Below are 11,362 nucleotides of genomic sequence, written 5' to 3'. Positions count from 1 at the left end.
TCTGCAAAAAAAAATGTTGGTATCATTTTGATACTAAAACAAAGTGAAACCTCAATCCCGAATCCTAACCACTAGACCACCAGGGAGTCATTGGAAGCAACAAAAAAGTAATATAATATATTATATTAGAGACTTCGTATGACTGCTGTTTAAAATTTGGTTATATACAACCGTCTGTTCCCATAAGTAAGCATTTAGCTTTCAAGGAAGAAGGCAGTGACAGAAAGCTAGCTAGACTTGTCAGATGAGAATGGCCAGGAAAGCTAAGATTACTTAAATAGTCACTATTTACAAACATGGTGGGCAGAAAGCATCTTAGAACACACGGCTTGATGTCTGTGGGCTACACAGTCTCTACCTACCTTTAACGCCTCCCTGGTGGTCTAGTGGTTAGGATTCGGCGCTCTCACCGCCGCGGCCCGGGTTCGATTCCCGGTCAGGGAACTTACGTTTTACATTTTTGGTTTATATTTATAGACAAATATTTTATATTTATAAGATTTGAGCGTTCATTTTGTTTTAGTATTAAAATGATATCAACATTTTTGCAAAGGTACATTACATGAAAAGTAAGATCTTAAATAGCTCACACAAAGATTTCATTAAGGACATAGACATTATTATTTTTTTTTTAATTCAACAAAGTAAACAATTATCGTACAACCCCAATTCCAAAAAAGTTGGGACGTTGTGTAAAATATAAATAAATGTAAATAAAAACAGAATGTAATGATTTGCAAATCTCATAAGCCCATATGTTATTCACAATTAAACTTAGCACATGAAGAAGCCATTTCAAGAAGAAAATAAGGTCATTGGGAATTTCATGGCCAGAACACATTTCAGAAAAGTTGGGACGGTGGCAACAAAAGGCTGGAAAAGTAATTAAGTAGAGAAAGTCAGTGATGCTGTATGACACAGTAGCAGGACAGTAGATTAGGTTAAGTCCATGTTTCCGCAAATCTACAATCAGGTTAGTAGTGGACTAAAGCTCAGTTCCAAGTGGAGCATGAGGCACACTGGCTGAGATTTTAGAGCTCCGACTAACAAATTGGCACTAGTTCAAATGTACTTAGAGTGTACAGGCTCGATATGGAATTTCCGCTTAGGACAACATGGAGTTGATTGACCAACCTAAATAGTATGAAGTCTAAAACTCTGGTTCCTGTAATATTTTTCTAGTTAAGTGTATATAAGTAACTATGGCATGATTATATAAAGCTAAGGTTAATTTAGGTAATGTTGGTCTATCTGTCAATTTTAGCGTGTCATGATCTCCGTCTAGAAATAATGGTACTATACATAAGTATCAGCTATCTAAGGGAACTAAACAAAATACTTTTAGATAAAAGGGCAAGCATGAGTGGCCATCTAAATAGTATTATTTAATTTACCTCTGTCTAAAGGCCAAGAGTTTTGTGATCACGAGATCCACGCACGGCCAGCACAAGACTCTCTAAATGACATAGGAATCCGAATGAACGAGCACGATCTAAAAGTATGGAATAAACTCAAATTAATCAAATGTGAAAGTTTAAAAGTATTTACAAACTCGTGATCTACAATAAATTCGACATTGAGAATCAAAGAGAAATGGAATTTGAAAAGACTGAAACACTCAGGAATCCTTCTACAACGTCATTGGACCAGTGAATGGACCTTACAAAGTGTATTGTTCTATTTTGTATAATTATATTTTAAACCTTCAGGCTCAGTTGAGGTTAATTTGCATAGAGTACTGATGTGTGTATTGTATTTTTTTCCATGGAATTCCTTATCCCAGTGTTCTGTGTTTTACCCGCTACTCTTATCATACAACTGATAGAGCTTTATAGAGTTACTTCATCTTACCTCCTCAGGAAGTGAAGCTTCCGTGCCTCTGGGCTCGAGAACCTTTTGAAGTCCTTTTTCTTCTCTGCAAATTTAGGTATCTAAAGGAGTCATACTCTTGCAGTGAGATATACGAATCGTCCTTTATATGGACTTCGGTTTATTAAAGTGAAGAACAAAAAAAAAGATTACAATTATCTTAACTCTGAATATAAAGGAAAAACAAAATAAAGGAAAAGCCTTAGACCACGCAGGATCTGAACTGTGGTTTTATTTTTCAAGAACTTAAAATGACAAGACCTTCACCTGAGAAGTGGCAATTCTATGCTGGCTTCTACCAAGTATTTATACTTTTTATCTATTGCGGTTTCAGGCACTAGGGTTTAAGCTTGATGCTCAAAATAACATGTGGTGTTTGTGCGCCAGCTCGCTTTGTATTGGTACAGAATGCTAACTTGCTTTCTTAAGAGAAAAACAGGATGCTTGTGTTGTTTGAGAAAGCAAGATGTATGTTCTTTTATGGTTCACTAACATGCTTCATTCTTATATCAATGCTTCTTATCAATCTTTCCAATGTATCCACCTGTGTGGTAAAAGCAGAGGGTCTGGGCCGTTCAAGACAGACATGCGCTTCTTTTTTCATTTTCTCAGTGTATTTTTGCCCATATCTCTGATTCAGTTGCCTAATGCTCTCTGCATGTCTAATTTTAGCTCGGTTTTTTAACCTTGCAGCTTCAGCCCCCTTGCTATTCAAGACACTCATTATACTATCACATTTTCTCATTAATGATTACTTTCCAATATTAGTTCTTCAATTCTCTTCACATCCAGCGTGTCGAGTTGTAAAGCCCGCAGGTCTCGCTGGAGAAGCGTGGTGTCAGGAATGGGTTTATTAACGGAAGATTTTCCAATCTGTCTTCCTCCATATTGCTGGATATCACTGGGTTGGCTTGTTCCCTTTTTTCTTCTTGGACCTCTTTTTCTCTTGACGCAATTGTATTTTCCCGGGCTGTCAAGGTTGAAGTTCTTTACATAGTTTAATCATAAAACATCAATCAAGGCAGTTATAACATAATAAATTGACATATTATATCAACTTGTATCTACATTAAGCAAGGAATAACGGCAGGGCTGAGACTACAAATTCCGGAGATCCAGATCTTGTTATGCCACGGCCAGCAGATGGCACTGCGGCGTGGCTTCTGACTGGACACGTGACTCTTGTTTTGGTTTGTTCGCTTCCTGTTTAGACATTGGCTTATGTGCAAGGGTGTAGCTTAATTTGAGCCAGGTGTCCATGTTTAGCTTGATTATGTTTACTATTTAAACCCCTCGGTGACTGCACACTTTGCGCAGTATTATAGTTTGTACCAAATGTCTGACTACGATAGTGAATGCATTAGCATGCTAAGCGGTCTTAGTGTCATGTTTGCTCTCGTTTCCGGTGTTCATGTTTGAAGCCAGATTTGGCTAGACCGCGTTTCCTTGTGTTTGGTTGCTTGCTTGGTTAATTAATAAAGACTTTGCTCTGCACCTGCATCCGCTTCCAGTCCCGTTCCGTGACAGAATACTGCGCCCCGAACATGGAAGCAGCAGATCAACATGATCACCGAGTTTGAGAAGTTGGGCCGATCGTTCTGGGAAGAGAGTAAGTGTATCGACAAAAGACTTGCCCAGATCGATCGCCAGCTAATGCAACGAGGGCTGCTGCAGCAAGCCGGCCCATGCGCCATATCGCCACCCGCGCAAATTCCCACGCCCCGGCTGCCGGAGAGCTATGCCGTGCCGCGTGGGCAACAGAGCTACCCGAACGCCTGGAGCTTCCCACTTTAGGAGAATTATACTACGCCATGCAGCCAGTAAAGATACCCGTCCTCCTGGAGCCTCCCACTGCAGGGGAATTGCACCACGCTGCCCAGCCCGGAACCGAAGGCTAGCCTAGAACTTATTTTGGGTGGGGGGGGGGCAATGACGACAGCAGAGCTCCAGCGTGAGGCCTATGGGGAGGCCTCAGCTGTGGAGCTCCCGCCTGAGGTCAACATGGCAACCTCAGAGCTACAGCTTGAGGCCTACGGGGAGGTCTCTGCTGTGTAGCTCCTGCACGTCAAAGAAGCTGTCCCGCCGCCCTGCCCTAAGGTTACTCAAATAGTCACTATTTACAAACGTGGTGGGGAGAAAAGCATCTCAGAACACACATCACGTCGAAACTTGAGGTCTGTGGGCTACAACAGCCTCTACTGAAGAACAGTGGTCACCAACTTTGTTCCTGGAGATCCACCTTCCGGAAGACTTTAGCTCCAACCATAAGGGTGCCCACCTGATCATCTAATCTCTGCCTTAAGAAGTTCTTGATCAGCTAAAACAGGTGAGTTAGATTTTGGCTGGAGATGAAAGCTACAGGAAGGGAGATCTCCATAAAGAGTGTTGGTGACCACTGCTCTAGAGTTTACACAGAATGGTGCCGTTCTGCAGGGGGAAATGCCTTGTTGATGAGAGCGGTCAGAGGAGACAGGGGGTTTGAGCTGACAGGAAGGTTAAGGTACCTCAAATAATCGCTCTTTAAAACTGTGGTGAGCAGTAAAGCATCTCAGAATGCATAGCACATCAAATCTTGAGGCAGATGGGCCACAATAGCAGAAGACCACATCAGGTTTACTCCCAAAAACAGGAATCTGAGATTACAGCAGGCACAGGATCATCAGGCAACTGTTGGCTCAAATTTAGCCTATTACCCAAAAACACTTAAAATTCAACATAGAAGCCAATACTCACATCTACCTCTGAGCCCAGTTGGAGATAGAAAAAATACACCAGCCGTGAGTGAGAAGAAGCAAGGGTCCAGCTTTATTGTTCCATTCCACCACACGAGATCCACACCGATGAGAATTCTCAGAAGTGATCCCAATACCCTGAGCTTAAGCTCCAGTATTTATACTGTATTTACACACTAAATAACCCATATGTTTCAAGAAGACTATGATCTCACTACCAATAGGGTTAAAAAAGAGCTCATTTACCTTACTCTTATGTTCCAGAAAAGGGCTATTTCACTTACACATAGAATTGAAACCAGGGGTTTTAATTTACACATAAAATCAGAACCCAGGCATTTCTAATAACCCAGAAAATAAAAACCCAGAGTTTTTAGTTACTCAGAGAATCAGAAACCAGAGTTTTGAATTACCCAGAGAATCGAAACCAGAGAATTTGAATAACCCGTAAAATAGAAAGTGGACAAGACTAAACAATCTAGAGTGACCTTGGTCTTACTGTTATCTCGCGGGGGGGGCAGCTTGACTCAGCCACCCTTATAAATGGCTCCTCAGGGTTCTTTCTTAAAATTAAGGCCTTCCTTGCGAGACAAGAACCCTCACCATTTGAGTCATGAGTAAGTTTACATTTTCCTGTATTTCTAGTTTATAATTTATTTTCATATTTGCACTATATTTCTTATTTTATATATATTTATACTACTTGAAAAGCGGTTTACTGTACTTCCAAGTTCTTAATATCATTACAGTTCTACTGTCCTGCATATCCTACTATTCTGTTTTTTTTATAGAGAGTTTCTCTATTACTATAAGATATTATTAAAGTTATTCATGTGTGTGTATGAGAAAGAGAGAGTGTGTGTGTATGTTGTGTCTACTTGCCTGCCCTTGACTGTACGAGTGTGTGTGTGTGTGTGTGTGTGTGTATTAGCCCTCCTCAGCTCAGCTCGTATACCTCTTTTTGACTTTTTTGACTACTACTGCTCTTAAAGATCTTTAAAGTGTAATTCCAATTTGTCAATGTCCGCCTAATCCCGCTTCTATGTGTCTAGGTGCCCGTCTTTTCTTCTTCTCCCCTTTGCTGGATGCTAGGTCTCCCTTATGTTTATTTTATGACATTTTTTATCCACAACAGCAGAAGACCACATCAGGTTTACTCCCAAAAACAGGAATCTGAGATTACAGCAGGCACAGGATCATCAGGCAACTATTCAACCAGAATGCTGATATCTGGATGTTTTTTTGTTGTTGTTGTTGTTGTTTTGTTTAGCATGGTTTTTCACAAGATTCTGTGTCATGTACAGTATGTAATTATCTAAATTACTAAATAAGCAGCTGTTTTGGAAGTGAATATTTTGGGATGTGGTACCAAGTCCTCTGAGATTTTCAGACTGTTTTTAGAGATAATAAAAAACTTTTAAGTTATATAATAACTCCATATACTATAGTACACATAACTAGCAATAACTCATGTGCCAATAGGTGACAGTAGAGCCCAGTAAATGTTCAACATGTCTCAGCATAGGGAAAAACTAGCAGGGAAATCAAATTATTATTATTATTATTATTATTATTATTATTATTATTATTATTAATAATAATAATAATAATAATAATAATAATAATAATTCACTGGCAGCAATTCTGTTCCCAGTATATATATTTTTTTACATTCTTTAGCAAATAGTAGATAAGTACAATACAATACAATTGTAAAATATGCATGCTTAATGTATTCTAAGTTTACATGCCATTGGACCTACCTTTTTTTAAATATGTAGTTCATGTGGGGGTTTTTTCCCAAAGTGAATAAATTATCTTTAATCTGTTCACATGAAATAGGATTTGGTATGAAAATGACTTGATTTAGCTTGCAAGGTCAGTGGTGACAATTCACCTGGCTAGTGAGCCTCCAGTACAACAGAATGCTTTAAAAATTGGATGTTACAGTAAATCAACTAGCTAACTAACTAACTAATCAACAATGTTATACTGTTAATGTAACATAAAACAGGAGGAAGGACTGAAAGGACTAACAGAGTCAGGAACAAGGATTATATTAGACATTGGTGTGTTGTTTGGCTGCACATTTTCAATTTAGGCACCACTCCTGTTTCCACATGTTTCATGAATAATGAGTCTTTATTGGTCACATATACATTATAGCACAGTGAAATTCGTTTTTCTTCACATATCCCAGCATGTTAGGAGGTTGGGGTCAGAGCACAGAGTCAGCCATGATAAAGGCCTTGTTCAAGGGCCCAACAGTGGTAGCTTGGCAGTGCTGGGACTTGAAGCCCCGACCTTCCGATCAGTAACCCAGAGCCTTAACTGTCAAGCCTCCAGTGCCCCCACTGAATTTATAATCAACTCATTAACTCATAAAGATCTCAATCCCACTGAACACCTTCAGGATGAACCAGAACACCGACTACACCCCAGGCCTCCTCACCCAACATCAGTGCCTGCCCTCACTAATGCTCTTGTAGCTGAATGAACACAAATCCCCTCAACCACGCTCAAAATCTAGTGGGAAGCCTTCCAAGAAGAGCGGAGCTTATTATAACAGCAAAGGGGGACTAAATCTGGAACGGGACATTCAACTAGCACATATGTGCTAGTTGAGTGTGATAGTCAGGTGTCCACGTACTTTTGGCCGTATAATGTTTGTTCAGTAGAAATTATTAAGGGTAGCTGCCAACAAAAATAGTAAATATGGCAGGAGGTAGGAGTGAGATTATAGATTATGTAAAAAAAAAAAATGAAATGTTTAAAAATCTCTTTTATACAATTCAATTCAATTTTATTTGTATAGCGCTTTTTACAATAGACATTGTCTCAAAGCAGCTTTACAGAAATATATAAACACGGTATACAGATATTAAAGGTGTGAATTTATCCCAACTGCGCAAGCCACTGAGTGGTGACAGTGGCAAGGAAAAACTCCCTAAGGTGTTTTAAGAGGAAGAAACCTTGAGAGGAACCAGACTCAGAAGGGAACCCATCTGCATCTGGGTAACAACAGATAGTGTTTATCTTTTATACACACACCAGTACTCTATGCAAATTAACCTCAACTGAGCCTGAAGGTTTAAAATATAATTATACAAAATAGAACAATACACTTTGTACGTTCCACTCACTGGGCCATTGATGTGGTAGAAGGATTCCTGAGTGTTTCAGTCTTTTCAAATTCCATTTCTCTTTGATTCTCAGTGTCGTATTTATTTCTTAGTTATTTGTAGATCACGAGTTTGTAAATACTTTTAAACTTTCACATTTGATTAATTTGAGTTTATTCCATACTTTTAGATCGTGCTCGTTCATTCGGATTCCTATGTCATTTAGAGAGTCTTGTGCTGGCCGTGTGCGGATCTCGCGATCACAAAACTCTTGGCCTCTAGACAGAGCTAAATGAACTAATATATATAGATGGCCACTCATGCTTGCCCTTTTATCTAAAAGTATTTTGTTTAGTTCCCTTAGATAGCTGATACTTATGTATAGTACCATTATTTCTAGTCGGAGATCATGACACGCTAAAATTGACAGATAGACCAACATTACCTAAATTAAACTTAGCTTTATATAATCATGCCGTAGTTACTTATATACACTTAACTAGAAAAATATTACAGGAACCAGAGTTTTAGACTTCATACTATTAGGTTGGTCAATCAACTTCATGTTGTCCTAAACTGAAATTCCGTATCGAGCCTGTACACTCTAAGTACATTTGAACTAGTGCCAATTTGTTAGTCGGAGCTCTAAAATCTCAGCCAGTGTGCCGCATGCTCCACTTGGAACTGATCCTTAGTCCACTACTAACCTGATCGTAGATTTGCGGAAACATGGACTTAACCTAATCTACTGTCCTTCTACTGTGTCATACAGCATCACTGACTTTCTCTACTTAATTACTTTTCCAGCCTTTTGTTGCCACCGTCCCAACTTTTTTGAAATGTGTTCTGGCCATGAAATTCCCAATGACCTTATTTTATTCTTGAAATGGTACATGTGCTCAGTTTAATTGTGAATAACATATGGGCTTATGAGATTTGCAAATCATTACATTCTGTTTTTATTTACATTTATTTATATTTTACACAGTGTCCCAACTTTTTTGGAATTGGGATTGTACGATAATTGTTTACTTTGTTGAATTAAAAAAATAATAATAATGTCTATGTCCTTAATGAAATCTTTGTGTGAGCTATTTAAGATCTTACTTTTCATGTAATGTACCTTTGCAAAAATGTTGATATCATTTTGATACTAAAACAAAATGAACGCTCAAATCTTATAAATATAAAATATTTGTCTATAAATATATAAATATAAACAAAAAAATGTAAAAAATTTGGTTTCCTGACCGGGAATCGAACCCGGGCCGTGGCTGCGCCGAAGCCTAACCACTAGAACACCAGGGATTATTATTTATACTATAATATATTATATTAGAGACTTAGTATAATCGCTGTTTAAAATTTGTTTATATACAACTGTCTGTTCCCATAAGTAAGCATTTTCCAAAAATTAGTAGTGTCTGCCATGTCCCGCTAAAAAGCAGCTAAGCTAATAACTAGCTAGCTTAGCTTTCACTGAAGAAGGCAGTGACAGAAAGCTAGCTAGACTTGTCAGATGAGAATGGCCAGACTGGTTCAAGTTGACAGGAAGGACAACTCGACATTAGATTCTCAATGTCGTATTTATTTCTTAGTTATTTGTAGATCACGAGTTTGTAAATACTTTTAAAGTTTCACATTTGATTAATTTGAGTTTATTCCATACTTTTAGATCGTGCTCGTTCATTTGGATTCCTATGTCATTTAGAGAGTCTCGCGTCGGCTGATCTGCATCTCGCGATCACAAAAATCAGCTCCATATTGTCCTAAACGGAAATTCCGTATCGAGCCTGTACACTCTAAGTACATTTGAACTAGTGCCAATTTGTTAGTCGGAGCTCTTAAATCTCAGCCAGTGTGCCTCATGCTCCACTTGGAACTGAGCTTTAGTCCACTACTAACCTGATCGTAGATTTGTGGAAACATGGACTTAACGTAATCTACTAGAGACAACAATTTCAGAATAAGTCAGAATATAATCAAGTCTAATAATTTTTTTTAACCAGGTACAGGAACCAGGAACATATCCAAATCCAATAATAATAATAAGAAGAATAAGAAGAAAGAGTCAGATTCAACATTGCCATTCAAATTCAAACATAATAATACAACATAAGAGAATCCAATCCAATCCTTGCATACCTGTTAGAGAAAACTACACATAGCAACTGTGTGGGAGATCTTTCTACAGATTCCCAGAGTTCCTTGCCAACCCTCCTTAAATATCCAAATAGAGCAAACCTTGTGTCCTTTAATCAATGAGAATTTGGGGAAGAATGTTTTTTTTTCCAACCTTTTGGAGCTTATTCTGAGCTTATTTTGACAAAGAGAACTTCTATACCAGTCACGCAGAAACCTCTTAAACGTAATCAACCAGACGGTACTGTGTTTTGATCAAGGAGATTAACAAAGAGACCTTCAATATCAATCACGCACAGAGACCTCTAAGATTATTTCAAACCTGAATGATCAGGAAACCCCTTACATTGCAGGATGTAATAATTCCCTCAGTGAGGGGTGTTCGTTCTACAACCTGAAAACACCTGAACTCTTCATCAGAAAACTCTTTACATTTGCAGAACATGATAAGTCATTGAGTGGGGTGTGTTCTTTTGACTTTTACTGGAAGTGATGCAGACCTTCTGGTGCCAGCCTTACACACAGTTTCTCAGGAAGTGATAAGTTTACCTTTCCACCTACTCAATCAATACTTAACCCATTGTCTCTGTTGTGTGTCAAGCCTGATATATACTCTGCGTTTCTTGGAATAAATGATTGATCTTGCCATTTGAACTTTGTATGTCTGTGTCATTTGTCAACTCTCCCAAGGCCTTGGTGTGTGAAGTGTGTAGCGAGGCGAGGGCGTCGTCTTTCTTGTGTATTTTTGCGTTCTCTCTTCTTAAGAATCGTAACCCGGAGATTCTCTAGTTTTGAAATCCTAACAGTTTTCTGGGGGCTCGTCCCGGGATATAGATTCACAAATCCTAACAAGGAGCAAGCATAGAGTCTCTCATTTGGAGACACAAACAAACTATACAAACTCAGTGGCCAAACATTCCTGAAACACAATCACAAAATAGTTTTTGTATTGTTATGAAGGAATCATAAACGGGATCATAGAGTATTGGTTAGCAGAGATGGACATTGTAGGAATGAAAACGGCTAAAATAAAACCAAAACTGTACGGTAAGTTTTTAAGATGCTTTTGCCAACTTGCTTTTTATTTATTTATTTATTTATTTATTTATAGCAATCTTAGTGCCATTTTAAAGGATATTACTGAGGCTCAGTGTGTTCAGTAAAGATCAGAGTAGACGTCATGAGCCGAACTTACCCAAAAATATCAGACTAGAAAACAAAAACAGACTTCATTAACAGGAAATCGATACGGTTTGAGTTTTCAGAGTGTGTATATTTTGCGAACAATTCCATCTGAACATTACTATACAATTATTTTGTTATGCAAGTAAGTGTATGCTATCTGTGCATATCAATCTGTTTATAAAAAGCCCATTCCTAATTACTTGGTAGCAAATCACTGTGTTTTCTTTTTCAACATGGTAGCTAAGGTGTCATACATTCTTATATTGAGCGATGTAGCAGCGATGTTCCGTACATCCAGCTCCTGCCTGACAG

General features: G+C 38.4%; 1 non-coding gene across 1 annotated transcript; it reads left to right on the top strand.

Moving 5' to 3' along the window:
- Positions 1-372: 372 nt before the first annotated feature.
- On the top strand, positions 373-444 carry trnae-cuc (transfer RNA glutamic acid (anticodon CUC)). Its single transcript has one exon. It is a non-coding gene; the product is annotated as a tRNA-Glu (tRNA).
- Positions 445-11,362: the final 10,918 nt, after the last annotated feature.

Source organism: Ictalurus furcatus, chromosome 12 (assembly GCF_023375685.1).
Source record: "Ictalurus furcatus strain D&B chromosome 12, Billie_1.0, whole genome shotgun sequence".
Lineage (NCBI taxonomy): Eukaryota > Metazoa > Chordata > Actinopteri > Siluriformes > Ictaluridae > Ictalurus > Ictalurus furcatus.
This window is presented reverse-complemented; position numbering and strand designations above follow the sequence as displayed.